General features: G+C 40.9%; 1 protein-coding gene across 2 annotated transcripts in view; it reads right to left on the bottom strand.

Moving 5' to 3' along the window:
• Positions 1-17,541, bottom strand: part of LOC122791701 — a 775,633-nt gene that overhangs the window by 702,473 nt on the left and 55,619 nt on the right. The window contains exon 1 of one of the 2 annotated variants that reach the window (XM_044059598.1): positions 11,817-11,979. The exons of the other annotated variant lie outside the window; for it this stretch is intronic. The gene's annotated coding sequence lies outside the window, so the exon portion shown is untranslated. Of the gene's footprint in view, positions 1-11,816; positions 11,980-17,541 lie in introns of those variants that run through there. 2 annotated transcript variants of the gene reach the window in all.

The raw sequence follows: 17,541 nt of genomic DNA, 5'->3' as shown, positions 1-17,541 counted from the left end.
CACATAGTCCCACTAAACCTACACCACCAAAATCCACACACAGAAACACAAAAACATTCACGGAGGCTCTCAATAATAACCTGCTCAAGCAACAGAAACATCCAAAGCAGAAATGCAAGCAACCTCCCACCACCAACACAACCCAAATGACACATAGCCCAGAAACTCAGTGTGCCACTCAACCACAGCCCATAAGGCAAAACAACGTGCCCAACACACTAGTCATAGGTGACTCTATAGTCAGGCACACTAATGTCCCACTCACCAGGCTAAACAAGGAGGTCACTGTCAGCTGCCTGTCGGGTGCTAGGATCCGCCACATAACCCATGCACTCAGGTCACTCCACGATAAGTACAAATATGACTCTGATTATCCATGTTGGTATGAATGCCCTGAGACGTACCTCCCTGGACTACATGAAGAGAAACATGGAAGAACTATCTGATCTTGTAGCCCAGGCAGGTATGACCCTAGCCCCAAGTAGCATCCTGCCATCCCCCAGAATGATATTGCAGTACAAGGACAAAATGATTGACTCCAACAATTGGCCAAGCTTCTGGTGTCATTCTAAGGGGATCCAGTATCTGTCTGCCTGGGACGACATGGTCGGCAGACCACGATGCTTTCCCATAGATGACCTGCACCTGTCACCCCTGGGATTCCGGATACTGGCAAAGGCTCTTGCCACCCCTATAGTGCCTTTTTTAGGCAAGGTTCAAATGACAAATTCACTACCATAGCAGGAACAGGCAAGCAAAAACTGAGGGTAATGCTACTCAATGCTAGAAGTCTAAATTTCAAAATGCACTCACTCGATGCACTCCTTAAAATGGAGAACATTGATGTCTGTGCAGTGACCGAGACCTGGTTCAAGGCTCCAGAGAGCACCCCTGCATTACCAGGCTATAACTCATACCACACTTTTCGGCCATCTAACCTGGACCGGAACACCAAAGGCAGAGCTGTGTCCATATTCATTAAGGATATCCACACCTCCAGGCTAGTTGCTCAGCATAATGCAGCCGAGGTTATCCAAGTGCAACTAACTCTGGGCAAAACTGCAATCCAAATTGTAGTTTGCTACAGATCTCCCACCATGCCCCAGGATTCCCACTCCTCTTTTCTTGATATACTGGAAAATATTAGGGTTAAAGCAAACACCCTAACATTGGGCAATTTCAACTACCCCACCATTAACTGGGAAAACTACTTATGTACCAACTCCTTCGCTCAGCGCTTTCTGGAATTCATAAATTCCAATGCCCTGGATCAACTTATCCACACCCCCACCAGGGGCAACAATATCCTAGACCTAGTCATTACCAACATGAGTGACCGGTGTTCCACACCTGAAGTCAACTCCTCGTTGGTCAGATCAGACCATAAGCTAATCACCCTAGATATCCACATCCCGCCCCCACCCCCCATTAAGAAAACCATGGTAAAAAATTTCTCCAAGGCCAACTTCATGCTTCTTAAGACAGAAGTGGTGAACTTCATGACACCCATGCAGATGGACAATACAGTTACGACTGCTGAATCCTACACAAATGCACTCTATATGCGCTTACACAAGTGTATGGATCATGCTATCCCAAAGAGAACCACGACGCTATCCTCCAAAAAAGGCTATCTGGTGGTCCCCTGCCATAAACAAACTCTAGAACAGAAGGAAGAAATTGTTGCAAAAGAGAGTAAAATCCCATGAGTGGAGGAGCTTCCTGGTCAGCCTCAGCAAGAAGCTGAGATCCCTTATAAGATCCTCCAAAGCTAGCTATGAAAAAAAGATTGCCACTGACTCCAAGAACAACCACAAAGCATTCTATAGCCATGTCAAGAATCTCAATGGCAACACCCAGATCTGCTCTGAGTTACAGCACAATGGCACAAAAATTACAGAATCAACTGATATTGCCAACATCCTGGCAGATAGGTTCAGTGTTAACTTTACCCCCCCTCTCACCCCCTAAAGGGCCCATATCTATACAGGAAGAATGCAGAGTCCCTTTAATCACAACTTCACAGGTAAAAGCAGCACTCTAAACCCAAAAACACAGCATCCATGGGACTGGACAACATCCCAGGCTGCGTTTTACACGAACATCAGAATGAACTGGCTCCCCACCTAAGCACCATGATCAATCATAGCCTCACATCAGGCTTTGTGCCCACTGAATGGTGCACAGCAACAGTTATCCCACTCCACAAAGGGGGAGCCACCACTGATCCTGGGAACTATCGCCCTATTAGCCTGACGAGCCTCGTCTGCAAGGCCATGGAATGTATCATCATGGAATTCATAAACAAAGACATTGGTAACCTCAAAACTCTGGACCCTACCCAGTTCGGGTTTTTGAAAGGCAGATCTTGCCTCATGAACCTGGTCGACTTTTTGAGGCAGTCACCAAAGCCGTAGACGAGGGTAAGGTGGTTCACACAGCCTATCTTGACCTTGCCAAAGCTTTCAGCACCATCCCCCATTCTGGAATTATAGCTAAACTCACTAAACTAGGTATAAACCCCTATATCACAAGATGGGTTGCTAACTGACTCACTGAGAACCCACACTGTAAAAGTTGCAGACTCCAAATCTGACTTCAAACTAGTGACAAGTGGACTACCACAGGGTTCAGTCCTGGGACCTCTCCTATTTGGTATCTACTTCCCTGAAGTACAGGCTAACACAGAAGGCCTCTGGCTAACGAACTTCGCAGATGACTGCAAACTAGGAGCTATAGTCAAGTCCCCAAATGATGTGGACATCCTACAGAAGGGCCTCACTGAGACAGATGCCTGGTGTCAGAGCCATGGCCTCAAGCTCAATGCCAAAAAATGCATTGTTATTCCCTTTGGTAAAAACTCTGTACCCATGAACTACCACAGAGGCGAGTCTTAACACCAAATGTGTGATAAGAGACCTTGGGACACAGGTGGACAGTAGTCTCCCCTTTGATAATCACATTGCCACAGTAGTCAGGAAATCCTTTTACATAGCACACCTCATCACAAAAAGGTTCTCATCCAGGAAAAAAGAGGTCAGTTTCCCTCTACTCGAGACTCATTAGACCCATTATAGAGTACAACTCACCTTTTGTAATGTACCTCACAAGACATCTGCAGCAGCTGGAAAGGCCACAGAAGTAACTCACAAAGAGAATTACTGGCCTCAAACAGATGCCATACACTGATCATCTCAAAAAACTCCAGCTTTACTCTGCAGCATATCATATCGCCTACTCCTAGGTGATCTCTGCCTAACATATAAAGCTATGTCAAACCCAGAGCTGTTGGATATGCTACACCTAAAGAAATCCCAATCCCTCTGAGCTACACGCTCTAGGGACCTAAACCTTGTCGCCACAATAAACAAGACTTGCTGGAGGGATAGATTCCTGTCCCAGAGACTTTCCATACTCTGGAACAAGCTACCCATCTATGTCAAGCAAAGTTCCTCATCAACACTCTTCAAGAAAAATCTTGATGAGTGGATGGGAAATAGGAAATACACCCCGGGGATCACTTCTGTGGCTCTGCTCGACAGTGGTACAGGAAATTAACTTTCTTGGGTTGGCATAAGCCAGGGAACTTTGTTGGCTAGGCTTACTTAGGCCCTTGGGCAGATAGCCTAGTACCTACCTATGAACCTAGGAACTGATTCTATCAAAAGAAGGGTGAGAGGTCTGATACTTTGGCCTTCTATGTCAAAAGATATTGAGAAAGTACTTTCTTCTTGTTCTGTTTGTAATGGTACCAAACCACATCAACAAAAAGAACCACTTCAGTTAAGCCAGACTCCTGAACTACCTTGGTCGACAGTAGCCACAGATATCTTAAGAGTGGAATGGTCAAAATTACTTGGTGTTATTAGACTCTTATTCAGACTGACCTACTTCCTAACCTGACATCCACTACTGTCATTACTAAGCTGAAGTTACATTTTTCAGTGCATGGTAGTTTGCACAGAGTCAATTCTGACAATGGTGCACAGTTTACAAGTTAGCAGTTCAAAAGATTTGCTGAAATGTGGGACTTTGTTCATATTACAAGTAGTCCTGAACACCCACAGTCAAATGGCTTGGCTGAACATCAGTGGTGGCTGGTGGTGACTTCAAATCAAAGGTAGGCTGCAGGAGACAGCTGAATGGGTGGGGACAATTGGAAGGGGAGTGGCCAACTAGAAAGGGGCAGAGCTACGCTCAAAACCAGGACTTTAAATACGCTGCCCTGGGTGCCAAACCGTCATTATGAGAGTCCGATCAAGACAAAATGAAGTGGAGAAGAAAAAAATATATATTTCAATACATTAGTTACATGACAGCTTACTTAATATCTAGATGGAAACAAAAACATTGTGAAGCACGAAAAAGTAAATTACTTTTAAATACATTACTGGAATGTCAGTCGAAATAAAAGTATAAAAAAATAAGAAGCACTCAACTCAAACCACTTCTCTTTGCACTGCAGTTCTAATTACAATTTATATTCAGCTTTATAAAAGTACCAAGTAACATGCTGAAAGTAGCAATCTCTGTGATACAAATTACCCCCACTTATAAAAATGTTTCTTATCCAAAAAAGACCTGCTGCGATGCTGACTGACAACAACTATCTACTTGTTTCATGAAGAAAATATGATCAAAGTAAAAAATGAACAGCAAACAAGAAACAAGGATTACTGCACAGGTTATGAACCACACATGATAGATTGGCATTCTGTTTAGTTTACAGGTAAAGCCTGCAATGATGACTGCAAGTCTCCATGGGACTTTGGAAATACTGTAATTCTATCCTTATTACAAATACTGTCATATGCATTTCAATACCCAAGGCTTATACGTTATCTAGCTATGTAAATATTCTCTGATGACAACACCAAAATGGCTTTCAATGTTGATAATTCTTTAACCGTATGACTATTAAAGCTTACTTGCATCTTACAGTCTCAGACAAGCTTACCTGATGGTCATTAGAGCACTGTTACTTAAACACAGAGCAACGTGTACTGCAACAACATGCATTTTCTGAATAATAAGAAGCATAAATCAATAGTATAAAAAAAATGACAGAAAACCAGAACACTCTGCAAAATCAAGGACAGATGAAAAGCCAATGTAGTACTTGTGTCTACTCTGGATGGGGGGATAATTTGCACACTTACACTGCATAACTGCTTCTTGCCTTGCTTGGACACATCCAGAGTCACTGCATGGAGGAGTGGGGTACAACAAGTATGTCACAATTTGAAATGTCTCTGGCTGACAGTGATGGCCCTGACATATCAGTCATGCCTCTCAACCTCAGAGCAAGAAATCTGGAAAATGCTGCTCAACCTCAGAGCAAGAAATCTGGAAAAAGCCACAAACAGAAGTGGGACAAAGGCCCAAAAATAAAGGACAATTTTTAAATATTGCTCTTATAAACTTAGAAAGATAATAGAATAGTAGGTCTTGCATTAGTATCAATTTTCTGAAGGGCATGAAATCTGAAACTCAAGTCTGTCATTATTCCTAAATTCAATCTTTAATTATTTGTCACTAATTTGCCAGAAAACCACAGTTTTATGGAAAATGGACCAAAAATGTGATGCAAAAATATAAAATAGCCTCACAATACAGCTGGGAACCTGTCAAAAAAGGGACACTTTTTTAATATTAGTAAGTTGAGCAACTGACAAAATAAGAGAATCTACATGCATTTCTAAATTAAAAGTAATCTGTAACTCTTATTACAATTATTTATTAATTGTAAACCCTCCACGTTTCTTCCAAAATTGCCATTTTTGCGGAGGGATTATTAGGGGAGAGCAACATTTTGAGCCAAAATCAGGGATAGTTGAGAGGTTTGAATATACCTAATTCTATAAAACGATTTATTTGCACACACACCTCAACCTTAATGCAGGAAATCTGGGCAAGGCCAAACATATTGGGGGAACAAACAGTACTAAAAGTTGCTCGTGTATAAACTTAGACAGTTGATAGAATAACAGGTATTGGTTTAGCATGCCTTTTTCTAAAGGGAATGAATTCTGAAACTCAGTGTCTCTCATTATTAAGTGACATAAATCATAAATGATTTTCCTGAAAACCACAAATTTTATGAGGAACAAACCAGAAATAATTAGCAAAAATCTATTCATTCTGCGAAAATCTGGACAGTTGAGAGGTACAGTTCAGCCGGGAGAATTGTGCGGCAGAAATCTTACACGATGGACTTGGCTCCCTAAGTGTGGACAATAAGTACCCCCCCCCCAAAAAAAAAAAAACAAAGATACAAGAGAAGTGATTGCTTCAATATGGCTTCATCACTTTCAGTAGCATTCAGACTCAGTGAAAATATTCAGCAACAAAAAAAGTTTGTGCTTGTGAACAGTTGATTTAAAATCAACTGGCTCCTAATCGAACACATCCAAGCAAGAACTGGGAGGGGGGCATACCTGAGCTGATCAGATAATCAATAAACACCTTCCTGATTTGATTTGTATTAAATTATACTCATTGTATAATACAGTACAGTTGTCAGACAGCATTTTATTGTTTTGAACATTTTTAATGACAAAACTGCCCAATTCAGAACATTTCCATCATAAGTCTACTCCTTCTACAATCCACCAGTATCAGTAAATATGCACAATCTCTGCAGAAGTAAACGTCATCTAAATAATTCCACATTAAAGAGATCTGTAACTAATGGAGAGATTGCTGCTAGCAAACAACTTTATATTTCATTGTTTCATCTACAAATAAAGTGCCTGTCGCCCTTGAGGAATAAATTGCTTATGTTACATAACTTTTATTAAAAAAAAGATAAGCTAGTAATATTGCAACAGGGAATGGCTGGCAAACTGATAACAAGTTCATAGTTACTAGGTACCTCCATCAAAGAGGATATTCTCAGAACTGCAGCATCCACTCCCTTTAAAAGTACAACACAGTACAGTATCAGCAATGCATCTACATACTGTGGGAGTAGAACCCACACAGCCTTCTGCATCGAAAGCAAGCACACTACCTGCTGTGCTATTAACAATGCAAGTAACCTCAGCATAAGCAGCAGTAAACTTCTCTTCAAGCTCTCAGCTCCTTGTAAAATCCACTGCAGCACAAAAATCTGGAAAAAGCCAAAATTTATTGGGAGGGAGAGGGAGACCAAAGCCCAAAATCCAGACACATTTTAAACACTGCTTGTATAATCTTGGAAAGTTGCTAGAATAAAATGTTATGTTACCACCATGCATTTCATTGCCAAGTCTTGAACGCAGGACCCTATTCACTAGGATTAGAGCAACATACCACTATGCCACATAAGCTGTTTCTTGAAAGAAATGAAGACTGAAACTTAAATGGCTATCATTTAATTAAAACCATAGCTCTCAACCTCTTAGCACAAAATATTTGGACAAAGCCAATAATGGTGGAATACAGCTCTCAAACATATTCAGTGAATTCAGTTCTCACCATAGCTCTCAACCTCTTAGCACAGTTGCTAGAATAAAATGTTATGTTACCACCATGATTTTCACTGCCAAGACTTGAACAGAGGACCCTATGCACTACAGTTAGAACAACATTCCACTATGCCATATAAACTGTTTCGTGAAAGAAATGAATACTGAAACTTAAATGACTATATTTAATGAATTCAGTTCTCACCATAGCTCTCAACCTCTTAGCACAAAAAAAACAGGACAAAGCCAATAATGGGGGAATAGTATACAGCCCCAAAAATAGGGACAATTTTCAAATATTGATGTTATAAACTTAGAAAATTGCTAGAATAAAATGTTTTGTTTTGTGTAGTATTACCAATGTATTTTCTGAAGAATATGAAGTCTGAAATTCAAATGCCTGTGTCATCACATTCAGAAGAAACTTATGAGGCAAAAATCTGCAATGGTGGTGGGTAGGTAAGAAATTCAGGCTGCTGCTACCTGTATCCAAGGTGCAGGGTTTGAGCCTCAGTCTGGATAACTCTAGCTGCCAGGAATATTGGATTGGAGGCATTTTACACATACACACACACACACACACACACACTTACTTAATGTTGCCAGCAGAGGCTGCCAAGCATAGTATCCTACCATGCTTGCAAATGAGAGAATGCGCTTGCTGTTGGTTTCGGCAGAGAGTCTGAATGAATGAGAACTTCTGCATTAACACACAGGTTTAGGTTTACTTTCGGCAGAGAGAGGCTGATAATATTCCTACCATGCTTGCTTGCTGTTGGTTTCAGCAGGAAAAAGTCTGAATGAATGAATGAGAGTTTCTGCACTGATATCTGGTGCCATTAGTAGCACTCAGTCCGCTGCCATTACTCCCTTGCAAGTAGCACTCAGTCCAAAGTGTGTGCCGGGAGTGGGAGCCAGCCGCCAATGAGATATGAGCTAGGAGTGCAGAGCCAATCAGTTTGTAAAGTCGGGAGTGCAAGTGTGGTGAACCAGACTGCAGACATTGCAGTCCAGTCTCCTTGCAGTCTATGCGGTTACAAATTGCATAGACTTCTGGGGATCTACAATGAATTCCTTGTTTTTGTAATCCGGACTGGTTAGACGGCGGTTCGGAAAACACAGAGAAAAGCATACATGCCCAGGACTTGCAGCTACTTTTCGGTTTTTATTTTACAGCTGGGGGGGAGGCTGCAGTCCAATAGCACGAGCCACCCCTACTGAACATGCAGTTCAAAGTGCAAAACAGCTGTTAAGAGTAGTGCAAACATGACGATACTGATGTTTTTCTAAACTTGCTGAATCTCAGAAACATTCCTTGCGATAATCTACTTGGTTCACCTGTCCAGAGACTTATGTTGATACAAACCAGAACCACATTACCAATTAGTAAGAAGTTGTTAGTTCCATGTGCTAAAAAAACAACAAAAGCAGTGAAAGCCCAACTTCTGAAAAAGCATTGATCCCCAAAGTCCTACTATGATAAGACCAGCAAACCTCTCAATCCATTGAAAGAAGGAGAGATAGTGAGGATGCAGACAAAATGATTTGATCGGATTGAACTTGTGAAAAGTTTGTGTACATCGTGGAATCGCAGGGAATGGAATTAAGGCGGAATCAAAAACATTTATTACCAGTGACCGAGCCAGTGTTACAGCATCTTGCCTGTAATGGAGACTCTAATTCTCATAGTGATTTGTCCAATGTTCCTGTCTCAGAGAACATTCTATCAGCTATTCCTGTTCTTGAAAATATCCCTAAACATCCTGAAACAGAACATGCCCGAGTGACGGTTTCTATTGCTAAACTCATTTCTAACTATCACATTACAAGATCAGGTCGTAACTCAAGTCCCAGTCCCAGATACACAGCAACCTGGACATGATTGTTGTTTTGTTTATTATTGTCTGTATAACTGTATGCAGGAGCGGCCTTAGGTCAACTGGTGCCCTAGGCAAAGGGCTTCACGGCACCCCTCACCACACCACCGGGTGCTCCCATCCTAGTCTACCTACACCAAATAAATACTGGAAAAGCTCCCCAACTTGAGCGGTGCTCTAGGCAGCCGCCTAGTTGGCTTATGCCTACGGCCGGCTATGACTGTATGACTATTCAATTGTCATTGTCAATGCGAGAGAGACTAGTCAAAGAGGAAGGCTGTAGATCAGTCTGCGTGATGTACCTTTAAGAAGCATTCCAGTCTGTAGGCACGTGCCTGACTGAGCACGTGCAAATAATAGTGCCATTTTGAGTAAGCAGCCAGAGTGAAAGCATGTATGTGTGTAGCAGTCAGTCAGTTCATTTAAGTTTAAGTTCCTGTCATCCATCCTGATGTGTTTGCGTGTAATAAACTACTGAAATTAACACCCAAGCCTCATCATCTTATTCAGATACACAAGACGAGCGACAGTTACCACTACCCTTATTTTCTTTAATACAGGTATATACAAGCTCTCTGCCTCAATCTATCTGTGCCATATAACTGCTTGTCCTTAACTTCTACCTTCTACTAAACCCCTTGCTGCCTTTGCTCCATTTCTCTGTACTTCTAGCTGATAAGCACATTACATAATACATCTGCTGTCTGTGTAATTTCTCTGTAACCAACTACCTCATGAAAAAAATGCAATTAATTCATAGGCTACTGTATGTTACATAATATTATACCATGACCCCCCCAAAACGTGCACGCTGATTGGCCAGCGTGCACATTGTAAATAGAGTTATACTAATGGAAAAAGGTCCAGTCGCCCGGACTTTTTTCCATTAGTATAACTCTACTTTTAAAACACTGTCTTGCTATGTTAAATGGGTTTAACATAGCGAGACAGCTTTAAAATAAGCAACGGAGATCTCCGTTGCTTATTTTAAAGCTGTCTCGCTATGCTAAACCCATTTAACATAGCGAGACAGGTTTTAAAAAAAAGCAACGGAGAAAGCAAGATCTCCGTTGCTTTTTTTACTGTTTTGCTATGTTAAATGGGTTTAACATAGCGAGACAGTTTTAAAATAAGCAACGGACATCTCCGTTGCTTATTTTAAAACTGTCTCGCTATGTTAAACCCATTTAATATAGCGAAAAAGCAACGGAGATCTTGCTTTCTCCGTTGCTTTTGCCGACAGCTCTGATGTACTGCGCAGGCACGCAGTACATCAGAACTGCCGCGGATGCCAGACATCTGCGGAAGGGCAGTAAACAGGCATTATACTATGCCATTATTTAAGAAAAGTAATAGTTTCTTTTCTTAAATAATGTCATGGTATAATAGCAATAACCCACTTCTAGGTGTGGGTAATGCTGTATTTACCCACGGTTGGCTTTGTTTGGTCCCGAGGGCGAACGCCAACCGTGGGTAAATCCAGCATTACCCACACCCAGGCGTGGGTTATTGCTATATTTTCCTACAATTGCATTTTCATCGTAAACCATGTAGTACAAAATGCTTATTTCTTCTGTCTTACTTGCCTAATATGTTGGTTGAGCTTTTCTCCCCTGGCCTCAACTGAAAACAAGATAAACACCAGTCCCCTTCACAGTAAACAAAGAGAAATAAAAAATAATGTCCAGATGCTTTATTTATTGTATTTTGCTCAAATCATGACTAAAATTGGTAAAAACACCAGCCCATCTGCCCGGTAAAAAAGTGGACATATTTTTAATATTGTGATATATAAATTAATGTCCTTGAGGAACTCTCTTCTGATTCACATTTTCCTCAGATGAATAATTTGTTTTTATCCTCAGTTAATAGACGAGCGTATCTCTCAACCTCTTAGTGCAAGATTTCCATACTCGCACAAAATAATAAATAGGGGAACCCCCCCCCCCCCATCAAGGACATACTTTAAATTCTCCCCTTTTAAATTTTAGAAAGTTTATAGAATAGCACTCGCTTTACTGTGCGTTTTCTGAAGGGTATGAAATTCAAATTGCCTTTTAAGTGATTTCAGTCCCCGATCTACCAGAAAACCACAAATATTACAAGGAGCAGACCAAAAACTTGAGGGAAAAATATGGACATTCATCGAAACTCTGTACTAGCGTACATTTTATTTTCTTTAAGCCGTGTAGTGTCCCCGATATTTTCAATAACACAATGAAAAGGTTATAAAAAGGAATTTGGGGAAAAAAAAGACACCCACACAGCATCTTTAAATCTACTACATCCACTCTAATGGAAGCTCCCCTCCCCCAACGTTGTATTTGTGTATTAGGTTGTTTCTTTCACGTGGACGGCACAGTAATTGGTCGGGATCAGTACAGTAAAGCAAGTGATGAGGCGTGAGCTCGACCAATTACCGCGAACTTCAGGTGAGACGACTGAAAAAGCATGTACGATTATACTGTAAATAAACAAAACAAAAACTTACCAGTGAGACTAGAAAGGGGTTCCAGCAATAAAATGTGAAGTGCCGCGACAGAAGGCGAGACCAATGTTTAAAATTCCACGTTTACTACGAGAAATCCGAGAGTGAAACACACAGGAAAAATCTCGTCTCCTAGCGAAAAGTACGTAAGAGAGCCAACACTAGAGAGGGGCGTCGGAAAAATAAAGTGACGTCAATGTGCTACTCGGCGGAGGTATGTGGTCGAACCGTCGAGTAGACAGTAAAGCTTGTAGGACAAGTCTTGTGCTCACAACCCCTAGTTAATTCACGTTTGTGGAGATCTGAGGAGTCATATCTAATGTATATATGATTTTTACTCCACGGGTAAAAATGATGCATACCTCTTAAGAAATCTGGACAAAGGCATAAATGATGGGGGGCAGACCAAGGCCCAAAAACATGGACACTTTTTAAATATTGCTCTTACAAACTTAGAAAGTTGAGAGAATAAATGGTTTTGCATTAGCATGAATTTTCTAAAGGGTATGAAGTCTGAAACTCAAATGTCTGTCATTTTCTGACAAACTCTCCATGACTTGTTAGAAATCCACAAATTTATGAGAAAATTTCCAAAAATATAAAGGCAAAAAGTGCAGTTGAGATGTCTGTCAGATTGCCAGATTTCTAAAGGGACAGGTAAAAAAGATCCTTCACGCTAAGTGAAAACAAAAAAATATATATAAATAAAAAAGGTCTTTCATGCAGAACTGCCTGCTGGTCCGCATAAAAGACAGAAATAGCTCCATTTTGCAATTTTTGATTGGCTCATATGCTAGTATACAAGCAAATTTTAAAAAGTTGCACAGTAGAGCCTCTTCTGTTCAATGTGTAACAGAAATGGCTCCGCTTTGTGATTTATGACTGGCTCATATACCGGCATACGGGCCAATCAAAAATTACAAAGCAGTCGCTGTTTCGCCTGGATTTTAACCGGCAGTGCGGGACTTGGGATTGGGCTGCTGATCTCGGGACAGTCCCACTCAAATGGGAACGACTGGTAACCCTGTTGCTGTACCACCATATCACGTGCCAGCACAAACACGGTTGTACGGTTCTTCTTCCCTCTTGGGGACGGTCAGGACCTTCTCATCCCCTGTATGCCCCTGACTGTAATGTGGTCAAAATAAAATGTATCCCCCCTCCCCAACACACAGGCACAATTTTTTTTTAATGGGGAACATGTATAGAATGGGGGAGGGTGAGCACCAGACCCACAGAGGTGAGTTGGCAAAAAGAGTGACCACCTCCAAGTAACATTTGTATTGCTCATTTTCTTTTTTGATTAGTGTCTTCTTTTTATAGGTCATAGGCCTGAGAGCAAAGGTCAAAGAACTGGGGGGTGAGACAACTTACCAACGGAACCCATACAGTCAAAGTTGGGATTCCACCTCTACCAGCAGACCTGTTACCAGTGGTCTTCCCCAAGGATCTGTGCTAGGTCCCCTCCAGGTGAAAATAGATGACCTGTGGCTTACCAAGTTCGCTGATGACTGCAAACTGGGTATGATCACCGAATCCCCCAATGCTGCCAACGTATTTCAAAGTGGGTTTGCACTGTTAAAAGATTGGTGCCAAAGCCACGGACTGAAACTTAATAGAAAAAAAAAATGCATTACCATCTCCTTCGGCAAAGAAGACCCTTAGATGACAATATTAATAACAGCCCCCCCCCCCCAAGTACAAACCCAGTGGTGAGAGACCTGGGAACGCAGGTCGATAGCAACCTTAACTTTGACTATCATGTGTCCACAGTGGTAAGGAGGGCCTTCTACGTTGCACACCTCATAAGTAAGGATATAGCATCCAAAGCTGATGAGGTTATAACCCCTGTACTCGTCCCTCATCTGACCAATAATAGAGTACAGAGCTCTCTTCTGTATGTACCTCACCAGACACCTGTAGCAGCTGATAGACCTTAGAGGTTTCTCACCAAGAAAATTCAGGGCCTTCAAAACATGACCTACATGGACAGATAAAAGGCCCTGACACTGTACTCTATCGTATTGACGGCTTAGAGGCAACTTGTGCCTGGCTTACACAGCAGTCCCGGACTGCTGCCTTAATGGATATGCTGCACATCTGCAAATCAAATGGGACAAGATTCACTCGCTCTAGGGACTTTAACCTAGCCAGCGACTTTAACAGGACATGCTGGAGAGACAGATATGTCTCCCAGAGGTTGCCACTCATCTGGAACAAACTCCCAATTCACATTAAATAGAGCTCCTCAGTGCCCCTATCTAAACATAATTTGGACAATTGCATAGGAAACTAAGTTTACCCCAAGGATTTTCTCCTATGTCCCTCTCAGACAGGGGCAGCTGGTGCTGATCATAAATTTGCATTGCATATATAGACTATATATCTTGATCTATAAGGGAACAAGGGTATACCGTGGCTGGCTTTTAAGGGCCCTAGAGCCAAAGGGACGTCCAACTGGAAGCCCATCCCCCCTTCAGAGTAGGCTCAGGCAGAACAGTTCCATTGGTACCAGATACACTATCAGTTAACACAGATACAGTAAACATTTGTATTGTTGGGTGGGTGCAGAATATTAAAATGATACACAGCAGTATATTGAACAGAATCACACTATATAAAACATATTGAATAAAAGTATGCATTCACACCAATACATTCACATTATCATGTTGAAATGTTTGTACTGAGGTGGACTACCAGCCACAACTGTGAGCTGAAGTATCAGATGACTAGAAGCTTCTCAGCTTCCAAAAAACATAAGTTGCCTTTTTGTTTGCCTATGTATACTATTTACTGTACATTTCTATTGCCTGCCGCCTGCTTTTATACTTATTTACTGTGTACTAAACTACACTGTTGTACTGCAATTGCCTGCTTTACTGTGCCTGTAAAATTGAATTTTATTGCTATTTTCACTGTTTACAAAGTATTTTTGTTGTTTTCACTGTTAAGTATTTACTGGTATTTTTTCAACGTTTTAAAGCCATCTGTTTATTATTCTTGTTCTGGTTTTCCCACCAAGCAGTGTTTAAATAACTGATCTGTTAACCGTTTAAAACATTTTTAGAGCCTTCTGGCTAATTTTCTGCTATTTTAAACAGTTTTAGTGTGTGTCTGCTATTTTTCTGCTGTGTTAAACATTCTCTAGAGATTTATTTATTTTTTTTATTTATTTGACATTTGTTTACCGGGGTGGTCTGACCGGGTCTACAGAACCTGTTTTCAGCAGAGGTCCAGGGAGAAAAGCTCTACATACAGTACAATACAAATACAGCATAATCCAATACAGTAAAGATTACATTAGAAATACTATACAAAAAATAAGTTGAAATAACAAACTGCTACAAGATGTTGTAATATATTATATTTATATATTATTTATATTTATTTATTGACAATTGTTAACCGGGTTAGTCCAGCTGGGTTAGAAACCCATTTTCAGTGGAGAGCAGAGGAGAAAAACTCCAGTTGTTAATGTACATGTAAACAGAGAATACAAGATAAATTTAGTTACATTCAGTGTACGTTTTACAGAGAAAAACAATATACAGTTGGTTACATTCATTTAACATTTTGCAGAAAAAAATATTCCCATTTAGTGTACAGTATGAGAAAGTTGTGTAGTAATGGTAAAACAAGGTCCAGGTACATCTAGAAATCTGCTAGCCATATTTAAAGATAAAGCCAAAAGTGGGGTAAGATATATATATATATATATATATATATATATATATATATATATATATATATATAATAGGAATATTAGAGAAGGGAATTAAGAGTAGGATAGTATACCAGCATGAGGCCTTGTATACGTAAAAACTATTTAGAGAAGAATAATACCATGTGATTAGAAAGTGTATTTGTTTTATAATTGAGAGATTTGGTAGGCTGTTTTTAGCAGTCTAGGTAGAATGGGTGGGAGTTAAGAACTTTGAAAGGGGGGGGTTAGGAGAAGTTATGGCAGGGACAAGTTTACTACACATCTAAACAATTCTATACAGTTAAAACATTACAGATGATAATAGTCACTCTCATCATACATGATGTAGCAATAACAGCCAGAAAGTTAGTGATGCCGACATATAGCGAGAGAGAGTTAAGAAGAATAGAAGCGGTAAAGCCTGAGCAGTAGCTTAAGGATATGGTATAGAAGCAGAGAATGAGTTAGAAGAGCCTTAGTATATTGCAGTCCGTGAGGGATTGAAATGTGACAGAAAGAGGAAGACCTGGAGCATTAGGCAGGCTTTATACAGGAGCAGAGCCATGTATTTTGAGAAATGCTCAAGCTCAATGCCAAAAAGTGCATTGTCATCCCCTTTGGTAAAAACTCTGTTTTGAGACCTTGCGACACAGGTGGACAGTAGTCTCTCCTTTGATAATCACATTGCCACAGTAGGCAGGAAATCCTTCTACGTGGCACACCTCATCACAAAAGGTTTCTCATCCAGGAAAAAAAGAGGTCATTGTTCCCCTTTACTCGTCACTCATTAGATCCACTATAGAGTACAATGCCCCTTTTGGCATGTACCTCACAAGACATCTACCGCAACTGGAAAGGCCACAGAAATACATCACAAAGATGATTACCGGCCTCAAACAGATGCCCTACGCAGACCATCTCAAAAAACCCCAGCTTTACTCCGTCGCATATCGCCTACTCAGAGACTATCTCTGCCTTACATACAAAGCTATGTCAAACCCAGAGCTGTTGGACATGCTCCACTTAAACAAATCACAGTCCCTCCGAGCTACATGCTCTAGAGACCTAAACCTGGTCACCACAATAAACAGAACATGCTGGAGGGATAGATTCCTGTCCCAGAGACTTCCCATACTCTGGAACAAACTACCTATCTATAACTGACAAAGCTCCTCATTAGCACTCCAAGAAAAATTTTGATAATTGGCTGGGAAGTAGGAAATTCACGCCGGGGATCACTTCTGTGGCTCTGCTCAACAGTGGCACAGGAAAATAATTTTCGTGGATGGCGAAAGCCAGGGTACCTTTTTGGCTAGGCTTATATAGGCCCTAGGGTCAATAGCCTAGTACCTACCTATGATTCTTTAAAGAGTCTTTGAAATGGGTTAGGCCAGGCCTAGACTTGGTAGCTAGAGGTAGTGAATTCCAAAGTATAGACTAGACACAGAGTGACCAGGTTTTCTTGTGGGTTTTGAGATAGCCAGGAGATTTTTGTCTTTTGATTGTAGGGATCGATTTAGTATGCAAGATGTGACTAGACTGGCTATTGCAGGGCAGGCAGTAGGCTTGAAATAAGGTTGTGCAAGGTGGATAGCTGAATAAAGGCAAGTTGGTTGGGGAGGCCAAGCCAGTTTAATTCTAGGAGTGGTTTACAGTGGTGTGTGTGATATTTAGAGTTTGTGGCAAACTTTGCAACTTTATTGTAGCACTGTTCCAACTTGCTTAGGGTAGAAGTTTGTAAGTTAGTTAAGATAGGGGTACCATAAAGAAGAGGGGGAAGTAAAAATGTTTTTGCAAGGTTAGTTTTGGTTGCCGCAGTAAAGAAATGTGTGTTTCTATATTTAGAGTCCCAGTTTTGATGAATTTTCTTTATATTTTGCTATACGGGGGTCAAATGAAAGTTTGTCAATGATGACACCTAGACGTTTGGTTTCCTGCACTATTTCTATGGCAGTGTTGTCAGATGCAAGGATGTTGAAATGATCAGTGACAAGGGAGATGTTTTTGGGATGAAAGAGTACT

The sequence above is a fragment of the Protopterus annectens genome, chromosome 17.part0 (genome assembly GCF_019279795.1).
Source record: "Protopterus annectens isolate FY-2018-M chromosome 17.part0, PAN1.0, whole genome shotgun sequence".
Classification (NCBI taxonomy): Eukaryota; Metazoa; Chordata; order Ceratodontiformes; family Protopteridae; genus Protopterus; species Protopterus annectens.
This window is presented reverse-complemented; position numbering and strand designations above follow the sequence as displayed.